This window comes from Lepisosteus oculatus, unplaced genomic scaffold (assembly GCF_040954835.1).
Source record: "Lepisosteus oculatus isolate fLepOcu1 unplaced genomic scaffold, fLepOcu1.hap2 HAP2_SCAFFOLD_52, whole genome shotgun sequence".
Lineage (NCBI taxonomy): Eukaryota > Metazoa > Chordata > Actinopteri > Semionotiformes > Lepisosteidae > Lepisosteus > Lepisosteus oculatus.
This window is the reverse complement of record NW_027168064.1, coordinates 1,358,718-1,375,000: the sequence shown is the minus strand read 5'-3', so window position 1 is coordinate 1,375,000 and position 16,283 is coordinate 1,358,718. Positions and strand designations below refer to the sequence as shown.

General features: G+C 47.0%; 4 non-coding genes across 4 annotated transcripts; 1 reads left to right on the top strand and 3 right to left on the bottom strand.

Moving 5' to 3' along the window:
- Positions 1 to 424: 424 nt before the first annotated feature.
- LOC138230973 (5S ribosomal RNA) lies at positions 425 to 543 on the bottom strand. The gene has a single exon (XR_011186561.1). It is a non-coding gene; the product is annotated as a 5S ribosomal RNA (ribosomal RNA).
- Positions 544 to 3,488: 2,945 nt separating this feature from the next.
- On the bottom strand, positions 3,489 to 3,559 carry trnag-gcc (transfer RNA glycine (anticodon GCC)). Its single transcript has one exon. It is a non-coding gene; the product is annotated as a tRNA-Gly (tRNA).
- Positions 3,560 to 4,516: 957 nt separating this feature from the next.
- trnas-cga (transfer RNA serine (anticodon CGA)) lies at positions 4,517 to 4,598 on the bottom strand. The gene has a single exon. It is a non-coding gene; the product is annotated as a tRNA-Ser (tRNA).
- Positions 4,599 to 15,959: 11,361 nt separating this feature from the next.
- trnas-uga (transfer RNA serine (anticodon UGA)) lies at positions 15,960 to 16,041 on the top strand. Its single transcript has one exon. It is a non-coding gene; the product is annotated as a tRNA-Ser (tRNA).
- Positions 16,042 to 16,283: the final 242 nt, after the last annotated feature.

Sequence of the window (16,283 nt, the reverse complement as noted above, 5' to 3'; positions counted from 1 at the left end):
TTAGGCTGATTATCGAGGTTAGCCTTTATTTGGTCATGGGGGGCCTCGGTACTGTATGCTGAGTCTAAAGACAGTTTCACCCGTTTTCTGATTGCTCGGTTCTGTACCAGTGCAGACGTGTCAAACAGTGAATGGCTGTACCTCTATTGTATCCGTGCTCAATGAATGAAATCGGTAACAAATGAATATATGTCTAGTTATACGAAAAACGAATGGTTTATCAACTCATCTTCATTTGCAGATTTAGAGGCAGCTTCGATATTCGTTTTACAGACGGGTTTTTTTTTTTTGAATATGGGTCACACACATGCCACAGCAACAAAACATCTCTAGAGATGAGGCTATAGATCACCTTTCCATCCTGCAGGTTTTCCTCCCAAAGCCTACGGCACCAACGGCGACCCCTGCTGGCCGGGAGAGCAAAAGCTTACAGCACCTGGTATTCCCAGGCGGACTCCCATCCAAGTACTAACCAGGCCCGACCCTGCTTAGCTTCCGAGATCAGACGAGATCAGGCTTGTTCAGGGTGGTGTGGCCGTAAGCGAAAGCCCGGGCGCCTGACTCGCTACTTGAAGCTGTGTGTGGCGGGGGCTCCGTGCCCCCCGAGCGGGACTGAAGGATCGTTCGTGTGCAACTCTTTGGAAAGGAGCTGCTTTCCAAATCGCATTGCGTGCCTGGATGTTGGCGAATGCGCTCCCTTGTGTTGGCTCGTCCCGCACTGGAGGAGGACAAACAATCTGCACGGAGGAGCACCAGGCAAGTCTTCACCAGACAAAAACCTCCAGTGCACAGCACTCTGGAAACATTTCGGGGCTTTCGCGTGTTTATTTCAGCACGTAAAGCGCACCGGTCCAACACGTCGGCCGGGCGCGCGGCGCCTCCGCCCTCTTGTGGCCTTGCGCCGTCAGAGCAAGAGGCTCCTTCTCGCTGCCCTTCCGCTGTGTTGCAGGGCCCCGAGAGGGAACCCGGAGCGCGCACTTTGTGGGGGGCGGGGGACCGCGTTCGCGCTCTTCCCCCGGTCTCTTGCGCGAGTACTAAATCTCACGGACAGGGGGGCCTCGTCATTGATTGTTACAGGTGAGACGGGGATTAGGAGGAGACCCCGACTGATGGGTAAAGGGGAGCACTAACACCAGAGGGACACCCCCGGCGTCTCTTTTTGAGAGACGCCCTGGGGTTTCCTAATGGCCAAGGAGGGTCGGGACCTCGGTTTGACGCCTCCCCCGAAGGACGGCGCCTGTTTGTGCAGCAGAGTGTCGCCATCAGGAGGCTGGGGCGTAAGAGAGCCACACAGCCCGCAGGGTGAACGCTCCCTACTGGTCCCAGTCACACCTCTTGCAGGAGCAGCAGCAACCGGAGCTTTTCCGGGGTGGAATCTCCCATCCGGGTGCCGGCCAGGCTCACACCTGCTGGGCTGCCCCGGGGGTGAGCCCAGTCGAGAGTCGCAGGGCCAGATCTAGTCACCGGGGAGAAACGATACAAGTGAAGGATTGCTCGGCTCTCGGCACTTGAAAAGACCGACAAATGTCTCGTTCCCGCCGGAGCTGAATGTACCCGCATGTGTGGTGTCGTCTTCTTCCCCCGCCCCGCTGTGTTTGCTGTATTGTCTCTGAAGCCTCCCCCCCCGAGACGAGACGGGCTGTTCCTGTGCCCCAATTAACACTTTACAGGTGCCATTCCCCGGCATTGTGGCCATTGTCGGTGCTCACACGCGATAAGATAAGGCGGAGGAGAGCAGGGCATGCCCAGCGGCAGACATTCAAGGAGGGGGCAGTGCGAGGTGAGGTGAGGTGCGACACGCCGGAGCCCCGATGCAGCTAATGCGGAGCACTTGTTGGACTGGCATCGAAAGGACGTGTGCGCACGGAGCGAGCCTTCCCTGCGGCTCGCTCCGTACCCTAAAGGTACCAAAAGTCCACTAGTATAAGCATTAAGTCACTGTCACTGTCACCCCTGTTACAATGTGATTGCTACATATCTTCATTTCTTTGGTTTTTATCCAGTGTGTTGAAGTATTTCACAACACTACCTGTAGCCCGTCTGGAAATAAATCCTCATTCTGATTATTGACCTGGGCATGTACCAATAAATCACTGAGCATATATATATATCACTGTGTTGAAGCTAGAGACCTTTATGTAATATTATGATGCTAAAATGTCATTTTCACATATATTAATGTAATAAATGATTGCTTATGCTTTATAAACAAATCTAATTAAAATAAAAGCTTACGTTTTGTATTTATCTTGTACCATAGAACATGATTTTCTTTGTATTTCAAGCCCATAAAGTGTCCAAATGACACACTACATGATATAAGGAAGATTATCACATGCATATCGGTATTATCTTTCTTATGAAAATGCATTCCTTTCATTACCTTTTACTTTTTAAAATGAACTCAAATTGTGTATAATGTAATAATTTAAGTAGAATAGATTCTAATAATATAATGATCCAGTGTGTTGCACTACTTCACTGCTTCACTGCTCTATGCCGTCTGGAAATAAATCCTCAGACTGCTTACTGCCCTGGGCTTGTACCAATAAATTACAGGAGCACATCTATATATCACTGCGTTGAAGCAGGAGACACACAATCACTGTAAACACATCCTAAATACAGTGTTCCAGCACCTTTGACCTCATCCAGAACGTATCATTTCTTGAAAGGGATTGCTGTCCGAATGCACATCTGAATCCCAAACAGAATCTCTAGTAAAATACGATCATTTGTGAAACAGGTAAATGACCGTCTCAGGGGCCCATTCCTCATTCTCAAGACACATCTATGCAGTACGTACACCATGCATTGAGCAATAGGGATTAAAGACACCACAGGTAAGGTTAGAAGTCATTCTGACTATATTCTAAAATATTGGACTCATATTCTTATGATGGCAGTCACTTATGATAGTGACAGAGACGCTGTGTTGCAAAAGGGCGCTGTCTTTAGGATGAAATGTAAAACAGAGGTCACAGCGAGCTGAAAAACACGTTTTGAAAAGTGTGCTTTTCCTGCCCCAGAAGTTAAATGGGGGTGACCAAAGTTGCCCAAACGTGTTTATTTCTGCTGAAAAACCCGTTTTGACAACTTCTGCACAGTGGGGTTAAGGGCTGACTCAGTGGGCTCTAATGAGCCAGGCAGTTACATTGGGATTCCAAGGTTTGAAAAAACACGTTTATTTCGAGCTGAAAAACAAGTTTTGAAAAGTGTGCTTTTCCTGCCCCAGAAGTTAATTGGGGGTGCCCAAACATGTTTATTTCTCTGTCACTATGCTGGGGCATTGGGACCCGCACAGACCTCAGGGTGAATGCCCCCCCGCCGGCACCATTAACACCGCTTCCAGCTGGAAACTTTGTTTTTCCCTGTAGCTCACCCTTATCCGGGTACTGACCTGGCTCACACCTGCTTAGCTTCAGTGGGTTTTCAGTTGCGAGTTGCAAGGGGATGCAAGTGATGGAGCCGCTCGCTGCAAAAGCCGCTGTATTGGCCGGGAATCGAACCCGAGCCTCCCGCGTGGCAGGCGAGAATTCTACCACTGAACCACCAATGCTCAGTGCCTGGGCCTTCAAAAAAGACGCTTTTTTGGTGCTCTGTGCAAAACGCGTCGACATCTGCTTCCAGCTGCAAAATGCCATTCGCGGACGCTGAAGAACTTATTTCCAAGGCAGCGGGTACAAGCGATTGGGTGTTTTAAAACCACCAGGAACACCAAACAGGCACGCTTCTTTGCTTGCGCCGAAACACAAAGACAGGAGGTGGACAACGTAGTCGGCAGGATTCGAACCTCTTTCTGTCTATTATATACTAAATATTCTCGTCTGTCTCTTGTTTGTATAGAACTGAATGTCCCTGACAATGTACTGTTAGTTTTAATTGAAGAACGGCATTTGTGTTCAAATATATCAGACAAGTTTACGTAACTGCTCATGCGACACTCAGTTGTAATTAGTCAAGAAATAAAGTCGAACAACAGCTGCGGGTTTGATTCTGAACGTATCAGATTGCAGCACCTTTTACTTCAATTGACAGATGATAGAGATTCGAAGAGAGATCCTTCAGACCAGCAAGCAAACCCACGGCTATTTCGGTTTTATATCTAGGCAACGTTGGTGTCTGCAATAGCATACATGAAAGCGTGATGCAATTTCTGTGGCTACATTTGTTGCACGTCATGCACAGTAAGAGTGTTTCTAACACCAAATAAAAAGTCAACAATTAGCGATCACGCCTTCTCCTCAGTTAACCCACTGAAACCCTTGCTGTTAACAGTTCTTTAATGCGTGCTTTACGAGCACCTACATATTGTGTCGGTTCTTTCAGTTTTATTCTTTAGGTTTTCAAAGGCATAAGTAGAACACCAGAGGTGCGAACGCAAGATGTGTGGTTATCTGAAGAACTCATTTCCATGGCAGTGGGGCCAAGCAATTCAGCGTTTTTATAGTACCAGGAAAGGAGAAGCAGCACTTCGCCTTTGCCGCACAGGCACAAGGAGACGTGCGGCAGATGCCGTAGTCGGCAGGATTCGAACCTGCGCGGGGAGTCCCCAATGGATTTCGAGTCCATCGCCTTAACCACTCGGCCACGACTACAGCGAGTTCACCATCGCCGCATTCCTCCTTTAATCTAACACGGCGTGCGACGTGGCTGCGGAAACCTTTTCAAAGTCACTCTCCGTTAAAAAAAATAAATACCTTTGACAAAATACGTGCCGGCAGACAGACACGCCTCAGAGGGTTTAAGGCTGGCTTCACGTTCAAATGATAAAGTCTCCCCGTCCGGATGTCAAAATGCAGCTGAAAAGTATTGCATGTTCATGTGTATTGCATGTGAAAGTATTGCATAATTGTGTCTGAAAATGAGCAATGGGCACCTGAGAGACTCATTTGCCTGTTTCACAAATGATCATATTTGACTAGAGATTCTGTTTGGGATTCAGTTGTGCATTCTGACAGCAATCCCTTTCAAAAAATGATACATTCTGGATGAGGTCAAAGGTGCAGGAACACTGTATTTAGGATGTGTTTGCACTTATTCTGTGTCTCTAGCTTCAACACAGTGATATATATATATATATGCTCAGTGATTTTTTGGTACATGCCCAGGGCAATAATCATTATGAGGATTTATTTCCAGATGTGCTAGGGGTAGTGTTGTGAAATACTTCAACACACTGGATTGCAGGTTTAGACCCCCTGCACTCTTACTCCTTAAAAACCTGAAGCGTCTGGCGTCTTGCCGACGTCGAAAACCCCCCTCAGGCTGTACTCGTACTCGGCTAACTGCTGTGGAACCCTGCGTGAGCAGCCGCTGCGCCACAGTGACGGCTGGCGACCCACGGATGCCCCACTATCGGCCGGCTCCAGCCCCGGCTGGTCCTCTAGAGCCTCCCCACACGGCTCCTCCTCCCGGGTCGGTAGGGGGCCAGGCGGTCTCGGTGCAGGACCACCACTCTCCCCCGTGTTTGCAACCGGACATGGTAGCAGACCTCGCCCACCACCCAGAGTACCTCAGCGGGCCCCTCCCATGACGGCGCCAGCTTAGGGCTGAGGCATTTGCGGCGGCACGGGTTGTACACCCAAACCGAGTCCCCGGGCTGGAAGGCAGGCCCCCTGCAGCGCAGGTCGTAGTGCCGCTTCTACCGGACCCCCGCCTGTGTCAAGTGGGTCCGTGCAAAGCTGTGCACCTGCTGCATCCGCTGCCGCAGGTCCCACTCGTAGTCCGGTCCAGCCAGCGGTGCCGACCCGTCTCCGGGCAGCCGGCCGGAGACCAGGTCCACCGGGGTTCACATTTCCCGGCCCAGCATGAGCGAGGCCGGGGTGCACCCGGTGGATTCCTGGACCGCGGTCCGATACGCCCAGAGCGCAAGGGGGAGGTGGCGGTCCCAGTCCCGTTGGTGCCGGGACACCAGGGTGGCCAGCTGGGTGGTGAGGGTACGATTAAACCGCTCCACCAACCCGTTGCTCTGGGGATGCAACGGTGTGGTCCGCGTCTTGTGATCCCCAGGCGCTGGCACACTCTGGCGAAGACCTGGGACTCGACGTTACGCCCCTGGTCACTATGTAACTCCTCCGGCACCCCCAGCCTGGCAAACATCCCCTCCAGCAGTGCATCGGCCACCATGGGGGCACTCTAGTCCGGTAGGGCGAAGGCCTCCAGCCACTTCATAAAATAATCCATGGCCACCAAGACGTAGAGGTTCCCGGCCTCGGTGCGCGGAAACGGGCCCAAAACGTCCACCCACACCCGCTCCATAGGAGCCCCCGCCTGGTGTTGTTGGAGGGGGGCCCGAGACCGCTCGGGGGGACCCTTCTGCGCCACGCACACTGCACACGTTCGGCAGTACCGCTCCACGTCCCGGTGGCAAAGACCCCAATAAAAATGGCCTCGGAGGCGCTGCAGGGTATTTTTACCGCCGAAGTGCCCCACGCCCGGCTGGCCATGCACTGCTCGGAACACCGCCCCGCGGAGCGACCAAGGCAACATCAGCTGCCACCGTACCTCGCCACTGGAGGGTACCCGCCACCCCCGGCACAGCACCCCGTCCTTTACCTCCAAGGCCTCCCACAGGATGCACAGGGCCTTGACAGACTTTGGGTGTGGGGCGAGCTTCTCTCGCTTAGGCCGCACTCCGGCTACCACTCCCAGCATGCCCAGCGGTACTACGAGTGCCTGGGGGCGCTTCCTCCTCACCACCAGGCGAGGGCGTTACAATACATAGAATATGCATGTAAAACGAACAGATCTTATCGAGAGGGTTATCAGAATACAAAAGGTATATATTCAGTCAGTTACAAAGTGTTACACATATCAAGAGGACATACGTTCAGTATATCATTCATTTAGACCATTTCATAAATGAACCTGGTTATAACTTCTACATTAGATACTGAAAACAAGTACATAACTCTTAGGAATTAAATTGATATCAACTGGTTGGGATAACAATTGAATTCTCGAGCAGTAATGCAGTGAAGTTGAATACTCATCCAATCTCTGGGGATTCAGATCTCCTGCGGGCACAAAGAAACAGTTGCAGGCTTGTTGTTGTCCAATCCACGCTCTCTGTCTAGGTGCCAGGCTGTGCTGTGCGGGTTGCGACAGTGCGCTGCTGATGCTCACTGACCGGCTAGTTAGTGTTGGCTTTAACTAGCAAAGTTTGTGCACAGGAGAAAAGATGACTGTGGGTCCCAGCAAGTCAAGAAGAAGACCGGTTCGTTCCTGATGAAGAGCTAGTTCTGAATAGTGATTCAACTGTCCACAGTTCCGACCTGTTCTCGAGGCCTGCTGCTGGTGCTAACCTCGGGTGGATCCTCTGGTTATTCTCTGGCAACCTCCGCTCTAGACCCTTAGAACAAAGGAAAGTTCTGGCACTCGGACACACTGGCCGTTCCGTGGTTGTCCGGGCTGAGTCTCAGGATGGTCAGGAGGCGCGCTGTGAGAATGTCCTGCCCTTGAGAGCCTTCTGCTCCTGGGCTGTCCTGCCCTTGAATTCTCCTTTGAATTCCCTTTAGAAAACTCCACAGAATTCTCTACTGAATTCCCACTGAATCTCTCAGGCTCTCTGTGTTGCCTGTTTTTACCTGGAGGAACTTCAGCTCGTTGATTGGCTGAAAGTTCCATGGGCATCAGAGTCCCATGTGGGTTACTCGGCCCTACCAGTCCCTGATTGGTTGATCAAGGTGAGTCACTTACTCCTGACACTTAGGAATGCAGTCCAGATGTCCATCTGGCACTCCCTAGACAGATAGGCACCAATGGATGACCATTGATCATGATAGCCAGGCTTAGCTAAGTGCATCCCCCTTTGGGAGCTGTCCCTTATCAAGGGAAACCTTAAATCAGCCTGCATGAATAGTTTCTCTGTGGCTGCACCACAGAGATGAACAGAGAGATAAGGCCTAATTTGGGAAAGCTCAGAAACACTTAATTCTTTCTTATTAATAAGCATCGCCGCTACACCGCCCAAAGCACTTCTAAAACAGGAGATTCGCGTTTGGGAATGCGCCCTGCCCTACAAATAAAACAGGTCTACGGGTCTGAAACCTGCTCCACGGAAAACAGCTCTGTTGCACTTTTGATCAAAGGGAGATTCGCTGTTCTTACTTTTTGATGACATAACACCCAAAGGGGCTTCTTTGGAGCTGGATTCCAACCAGCATCCTTAAGTTTCTTGGCAGTATCCTTTACAGTCCTCTGTTCGGTCGACAAGGGACTGAAGGGGGCAGCTTTCCTCACACATACAGTGCAATGTACTGTAGTGTTCCCGTTCATCGAATTCGCAGTTCTGCATCAGACCTCTAACTCGTTTCCTTAGCTTGGATTTAAGCCACGAAGCAGGCTTCTACTGTATAAACGTCTAGGGGAATCACAAACTATTTGAGAGGCCATCATCCCAGGGGGAACTGACAAAGTCTATCCCTAAACACCTAGCGCAGTCTCTCGAGAGACTGTCAAAAATCGCTTTCTCCGTTTGCGTTGCAAGTAAGTGAAAACGCGGTCTCAACCCAGAGCCACTTGGCAGCAGCGGCACGTAAATACTGTCACTGCTCGATACCAACGTTAGCCTATTATACCATGTTCAGCCACCGCTAGAAAATGTACGGCTCTAGAACCGGAGCAAACAACAGGATGGCCAACGTCAAACATGGAGAGCGACGAGAAAGGGATTCGAGCCAATGCGTGCAGAGCACAATGGATCAGCAGTCCATCTCCTTAACCACTCGGCCACCTCGTCAAGGAAGCTAGGCTGTCCGGACATGGCTTGGTGCACTCCAGATGATCTTTTTCTTTTTTTTCCCTCGTACTCGAGGGTCATTTTCCTGTTCCACATGCGATTTCAACATTTTCCTTGGGAGATGTCAAGCCAGCAAGCCACTGCTGTGGTTCAGTGGCCAGTGTGCAGTTCAGTGGCCCTGTTGTACACAGAAAGCACATTGAGCTCCTTGGACATGAAAAGTTCCAGATAAAAGCCATATGTCATCCTTTCTCTTGGTGTCGATGTTGCTATTGTATGTAAAGGTGGCAACTTGCTCCGCGAGCAGGCGGAGCACACACCGAATGCAGATGTGTCTGAGTGGTGTGTCCAAGTGGCTGCAAAAGGACAGTGCTCCCGGGGTGCCGTGGCTTAGTTGGTTAAAGCACTTGTCTAGTAAACAGGAGACCCTGGGTCTGAATCCCAGTGGTGCCTTTTTTGTTCCGTCTTCTCGAACAGAACGGGTCATTATGGACAACCGCCTACGGCTAGACTTAATTAAATGCAAGCATTCATTTCCTGTCTTTAACGCGACTTGTTTTTCTTAAAATGGATGCAACTTGCAAAACATGAAATACAAATCTTGCTAATCTGCGCTCGCGGCTGGCAAAAAAAAAAAGAAGTCAGCAATGTTTTTTTCTTTAACCTTAACCCTGCTAATGGAGAAGAGTTAAACGACCGAGTCTATGCAGCTTAAACGGTCCGCACGTCGGGTTCTTAGCTGAAAGGGTGGTAAATCACACTCACCCCAGTCCTTAATCTTTTAAAGAGGATACAAAATTGAACCTAGTCGCCACATCACATACATCCTGTTCAACGATAAATAGGTAACATCTGTAGTGTGCTCTCTGAAGGCACTAGTTCTGTAGGATTTGGGATTTACTGGGACAATTATTCATTGTAGCAGTAAATCACAAAATGATTCTTTTAATGGCTTTAGAATCCAACCTTGCGATATAACTCAAACAACGCACACACACAGGTACTAATACATGAGGATACATTTATTAATACATAGAATATGCATGTAAACCTAACAGATCTTATCGAGAGGGTTATCAGAATACAAAAGGTATATATTCAGTCAGTTACAAAGAGTTACATATATCAAGAGGACATACGTTCAGTATATCATTCATTTAGACCGTTTCGTAAATGAACTTGGTTATAACTTCTACACTAGATACTCAAAACAAGTACATAACTCTTAGGAATTAAATTGATATCAAATGGTTGGGATAACAATTGAATTCTCGAGCTGTCATGCAGTGAAGTTGAATACTCATCCAATCTCTGGGGATTCAGATCTCCTGCGGGCACAAAGAAGCAGTTGCAGGCTTGTTGCTGTCTAATCCGCGCTCTCTGGCTCTATGCCAGGCTTTGCTGTTCAGCTTGCGACGGTGCTCTGGTGATGCTGACCTTGGGGTTGTAGACCACTTGGATGAGGCTCTCTCTTGGAATCTTGCAGACCTTTAGGCGCCAATGGATGACCATTGATCATGATAGCCAGGCTTAGCTAAGTGCATCCCCATTTGGGAGCTGTACCTTATCAAAAGAAAACATCTTTAAATCAGTCTGCATGAATAGCTTCTCTGTGACTGCACCACAGAGATGAAGAGGGAGATGGGGCCTCATTTGGGAAAGCACAGCAACACTTAATTCTGTCTTATTAATAAGCCTCGCCGCTACAGTACGTACAGTTATAATTCAATCTGAATTAAAAACTACATGTCCCAGTTACCATGGTGGTGCTTGTGATCATTGCGTTTAACCAACGAAACAGGGCGAAAAATCAGTCACATGACTTTGTGGCTGAGTTTAGAAAGCTTAATGTATCAGCAAGACAGCAAAGACATTTTTCCAAGAAAGTTTAGCCTTTGTCACTAATGAAACCGCTAAATAAAGACATAAATATGGAAATTGACAATTAATTGACTTTTATATTTCTAAATATCACAACATGTTCGAATCCAAGTCATTTTTAATAACAATGGGTAAACTGGGTAAACTATCACAAAGCTTTAAAAAACTTAACATTTTTATTATCAACAAATTGTAAATACGATGTTTACATTGGCATTATTAATTTTTCACTTGAGTATATGGAGGATTGTGAGAGCAGACCCCCCCTCTTAGGCTACATTTTTAATAAGAAATGGAGGCTGTATGCGTTACAATATAAACATTTACTGTCAAACTTTAAATCAACAGTTGATTTAAAGACAATCTGTCAAAGTGCAATGAAACACAATATTGTTGTTGTTGTTGTTGTTATTGTTGTTTTTATCCTGTAAAGCGTTTTGAGAAGCCACCTTTAAAGGCGCTATATAAAGGCGCTGATTCTTATGGAATGTGTTTTCTTTCTTCTTTTTTTTTCAGCATAGAATAAACCTGTTACAGTACTTGATTCTTATGGATGCCCGGTTCCGCCGGGGATTCAAAATAAAACATGGAATCACGTGTCTAAGGAAATAGCATTATAACTATATCCATGCACAAACAGTAGCATGTTACATTATTAATTTGGGTGTCTCCTCTTGCCAGAAAGCGCTAAATTCCATTTTGAGTGCGGTTTTTGACTTTTTTTAAAATACAACCCATACATAAGCTGATACTGTTTAGACTTTTAATTATTTTAAACTGTATTACAGCAGCACAATGTGCTTTTTCACGAAACCTAGAGTACTGAAATGTCTTGCGTTGTACAGCTTTTCAGCTAAATATATTTATCGCTTACACCTGACACTTGATGTGCCCGACAAAAACCAGTTGAACAGCTCTGTTGGAGGTTTGCAGATCAGATCAGATTCCCTTCCCCCCACAGAAAGACAGACTTATTAGTCGCTATTCACTGCGACAGCAGCTCCAATTTCAGGCGTAAGCGATAGATCCCAGTTTAGCCGATCTTGTACAGCATGTTCCAGTTTACTCTTATTAACCATATTAATTTTAAGTGCTTAATGCCATTTTTTGACCACGCACAAATATTCTTATGTCCATACCTTTTCAAGGGAATCAGTGTGAATTGTAATACTAATTAAATAACCGCGGGCACTTTCCACCCCCTCTGACAGCAGGAACATAACCCATTCTCAGCTCAGCAGCTCATTACAATATAGGGTGTTCAAATCTTTTGCTGCCTCAAAAAGCTTTAGAGAACTTAACATTTCTATTATCAACAAATTGTAAATACCACGTTTACATTGGCATTACTAATTTTTCACTTGAGTGTATGGAGGATTGTCAGCTGTCACTGAGAGCAGTTAATTAAATGTATTTTTTGATTCACAATCAGACAAATGCAACATAAATTGTTATCTTTGTCTTCTAAGTATATTAATAAACTTTCAGCATAGCTTTCTCCTAGTTTAGATTAATTTTTCTTGGGATTTTGGGATCAAACGTGGAAAGATTAGATTAGTAATCGTTTTTATTTTTTAAATACATTTTAGAAAAGTGTAATCTATACTTAAAAGCTGTATAAAAGCTGTATAAAAGACACTCGATATTAATGGAGTTTAGTTGATACTTTTTAAACTTTTAATTATTTTAAATTGTATTACAGCATTGTACACATGCTTAAAAGAGAAGAAAACGCAAGCCTTCTTCAGGTGTGAGGGCATTCTGCTCAGAATGAAACACTAAAATGTAATGTAGGCTCTGAATGGGTTCAATTATGATTTGGGCTTGATTAAGGTCGCTGCCTTTCATCCAAAATCCTGCTTGAATCCTTCTAAACTAAAAATTAGACATGAGCAGGGGCTCTGGTGAAATTTCTCTTTTTTAATTTCTCTTTTTTTCTTGGAAAAATATCTTACCCGCTGCAATCCGGGCACAGAAGGATTAAAAGAAGCCAGACAGGCAGGGGGAAGAGTGAGTTCTAGATAAAGAGGTATCCAGGTAACAGTGAAGGTAACAGCCGCAGACGTGGCCTACTTAGCCCGCCAGGGTTACCCTACTCTTCCGGAGGAGGCCCACCGGGAAATAGCGCTCCAGGCGTTCCTGGCCCCGGCGCCGACTGAGGTGCAGTGCCACGTGATGCTGGCCGCACTGGTCCCCTTGGAGCAGGCCCTGGCTCTGGCTGAGCACACTGTTGCCGTATTCGAGGAGACCGGTGGGCACCAACGGAGGGGCGCACGGGGAATCAGATGGGGAGGAGGAGACGCCCAGCGCGACGATGTTGGGGGAGCGACGACGGCTGGTCATCTGCCACTGCTGTGGGGAGAGGGGACACATCGCAGGCAACATGAAATTGTCAGGGACATTCAGCTATATACAAAGAAGAGACAGACAAAGTAATAATTCTATATTAACGTGGCCTACATATTGACGCAATGATCAAACTAACTGACATGTTCTGATTCAGATCCCCTGCAGTTCATAATAATTAGAACAATAGCAATGCTGAGTCCTCCCCACCCTACTGAGCACAAATTCAGCTGCTCTCCAGTTCTGTTCTGCATGCAATTTTCACAGCAAGAAACTTGTGTTTCCTACTATTTTTATCAGGTTTAAAATATCATCTCCTTAAAACAGAAAAAGTGTTGATGTGTCGTGCTGAAATTCCGATTGATTTTGAATTCAAAGAAAAAAGGTTTTCTTCCAAAACACCATGAAATTGTCACATCTTGCAGACAATAGGTGTATTCCATGTTGAAAAGAGAAGAAAGAAAACCATGGAGCCTTTTACAGGTGTGAGACTTCTTCAGGTGTGAGAAGACCTCACAGTCAAAACGCTGTGTTTCCGTTCTTCTCTTTTCAGCATGCAATAAACCTATTACTTGTTCCTTTGCAGCCGAGGCATGCTGACGTAGCTACCCAGCTGAACATCTTGCAGACTCTACAGTACTTCTCTCCTGTAGAAGTAAAGCAGGGCTTGCTGGGTGAGCTTTTGCTCCGGTAAATTAGGTCACGTGTCATGTTAAATCACTTCTTCTAAACACAACATTTGCTGGTGCTAGCTTTCCCCATGAAAAGAGACATTTCCCTTACAGTACATGACATATCGTTTTTATTCTATCAATAAGTATAGAAATTAAACAAAAGAAAAAATGGTGTCGCCAAAGAATGCACAGCTCTGTCGCCTTGGGGAGGTGTCAAGGGCATTGAGCTCCTTGGACATGAAAAGTGCCCGATAAATGCCATTTCTCATCATTTCTCTTGGCGTCAGTTCTGCTATTAAATGGGACGGAGGCAACGGGCTCAGAGAGCAGGTTAAGTGCACACCGAACGCAGATGTGTCCAAGTGTCTGTAAAAGCGTGGTGCTCCGCTGGCGCTGTTCCCTAGTGGCTTAAAGTGCCCGCCTAGTAAGCAGGCGATCCTGGGTCTGAATACCAGCGGTGCCTCTCTCCGTGTCTTGTTGTGCCGAATGTCTCATTTCAGACAAACATGTACAGCTTGGTTCAGTTTAATGCAAGAATTCATTTCCTTTCTGGAATAACTTGTTTTTGAAGAAATCCATACAGCTTGTGAAAGATGAAATCCATTTCTTGGTTGTCAGTGGAAAAAGATTGCCGGCTGCAAGAAGCGCAAGTGATTGTTTTCTTTGACCATAAACCTGCAAATGTAGGGAGTACAAGCGGCCGTCAGTCTCTGTGGCGCAATCGGTTAGCGCGTTAGGCTGTTAACCGAAAGGTTGGGGGTTCAAGCCCACCCAGGGATGCATGTCTCAGTTTTTCCAATGTAAACATCATCACCGCTAAAGAAGATGGCGCAGAAGGCTCCACAGTCGAAACGTTGTGCTTCTTTTCTTCTCTTTTCAGCATGGAGTAAACCTTTGCTTGATCCTTTGCAGCCTACGCATGCTGACACAGCTGCCTTTCTCTTAACGCGCCTCAATCATTATTCACCAAAACCATCAGCAGAATGTGTCGCCTTTGTGGTGATGTCACTCCTCTGCTTCACAAATGTCCTTAGTGACGGACCATTTCTTTCTGCCATTTTTCCGGAGCGGTTATTGATTGCTCCATCATTTCCCTCATACTTTCCATCCCTAGATTGAAAAAAAAAAACAGAAACAGGCTGACAGGACGACAATCAAATTGCAAAAACTCATCAAAGCACTCGATAGAGTATTTGAATCCACAAGTAGCTATGAGCAACTTTGTCCTGGCTTGCATGAAAGTCAGAAAATGTCAAAAAGAAAAAGATGGTGGCTTTTTCATATCTGTTCTTTTATTTTTAGTTCGTTGGCTCTTCTGTCCATTGTCCTTCTGCCTGGCTCTTGACCTGTGACTGTCTGAACACACACATTAGACTTTCAGGCGGGGGATTTGTCCTGAGCCTCTGTGAAAGACCCACCCACCCCCATAAATAACTGCTCTAGAAACACATGAATGCAAAACTAAACCACAGCTTAAAGAGGAGCTCCAACTCAGTGCCATACTAATGTAAACGAAGTAATACTAAGACATGTTCTTATGGATTTGTCTTACCTTGAGATATGTAATTGGATTTCAGGATTAACTTCCTCATTCAATGTACTGGTGATTCTTTGCCTGGTCAGTACCTGGGTGGGAGACCTCCAGCGAACAATTAAGCTTGCTGCTGGAAGTGGTGTTAAGAGACTCTTAGGATCTTCCAGAGGTGTCTGTCCAATAGCACTAGTTGCCTTAGAGCTGGCTCAAACATTGCTCAAGAGTCTACCTTTCACAGATGCGCAAAGATGAATGATGGGGGTGCACGCTTCAAGGAGTCTTCCAACTGTAGGGACCGATTAGAGACGATCCGTAGCATGTGTTCGTTTCCATATACGCCCCGTGTCTCAACGGTAGGACAGAGTCAAATACTGCCTCGACACGTAACAGCGTTATATTAAACCACAGGACTTGAGGGCTGTTTTGTTTGAATGTTCAAGGCAATGGTAGAGCGTAGGTCAAGGGCCATTGGTGCATCTCCTGTAACTGGAGCAAAAATGCTATTCAAAGTGCAGTGACTAAAATCGTCGTCCACATGTCTCCGTTGTTGATTGCTTTCTGTCTAAGAACGTTCTGTTTTCATGTCTGAACGGGGAGACTTTATCATTCCAACTTGAAGCCACCCTTAAGTCCTCTGAGGTGTGTGTGTGTGTGCTTGCACGTATGGCGTAAAAGGTTCCTTAAACGGAGAGCGATCTTGAAAAAAGTTGCCTCCGCTGCCGCCGCCGCCTCGCACTCCCTGTTCGATTGTAGCAAGAAGGCAGCGGCCGTGGCACTCGCTGTAGTCGTGGCCGAGTGGTTAAGGTGACGGACTTGAAATCCGTTGGGGTCTCCCCGCGCAGGTTCAAATCCTGCCGACTACGGCGTCCTTTGCATTTGGTTGCGTGCGTGCGTGCGTGTAAAAGGACCAGCCTCGTTTCGTTTTCGCTGGGACCTTTAACACTCTAAATCGCCTGGACCCGCAGCCTGTGAAATCGATTCTTCAGAACCCACGAAGGACGCTTTGCCGCTGGACACGGATACCGATGCTTTTCTGCAACGAGCTTTCCAGCTGAATTTTCTCGGCAGCTCCGTACTGAACCTGTTCTCCATTGCAACATAGCGG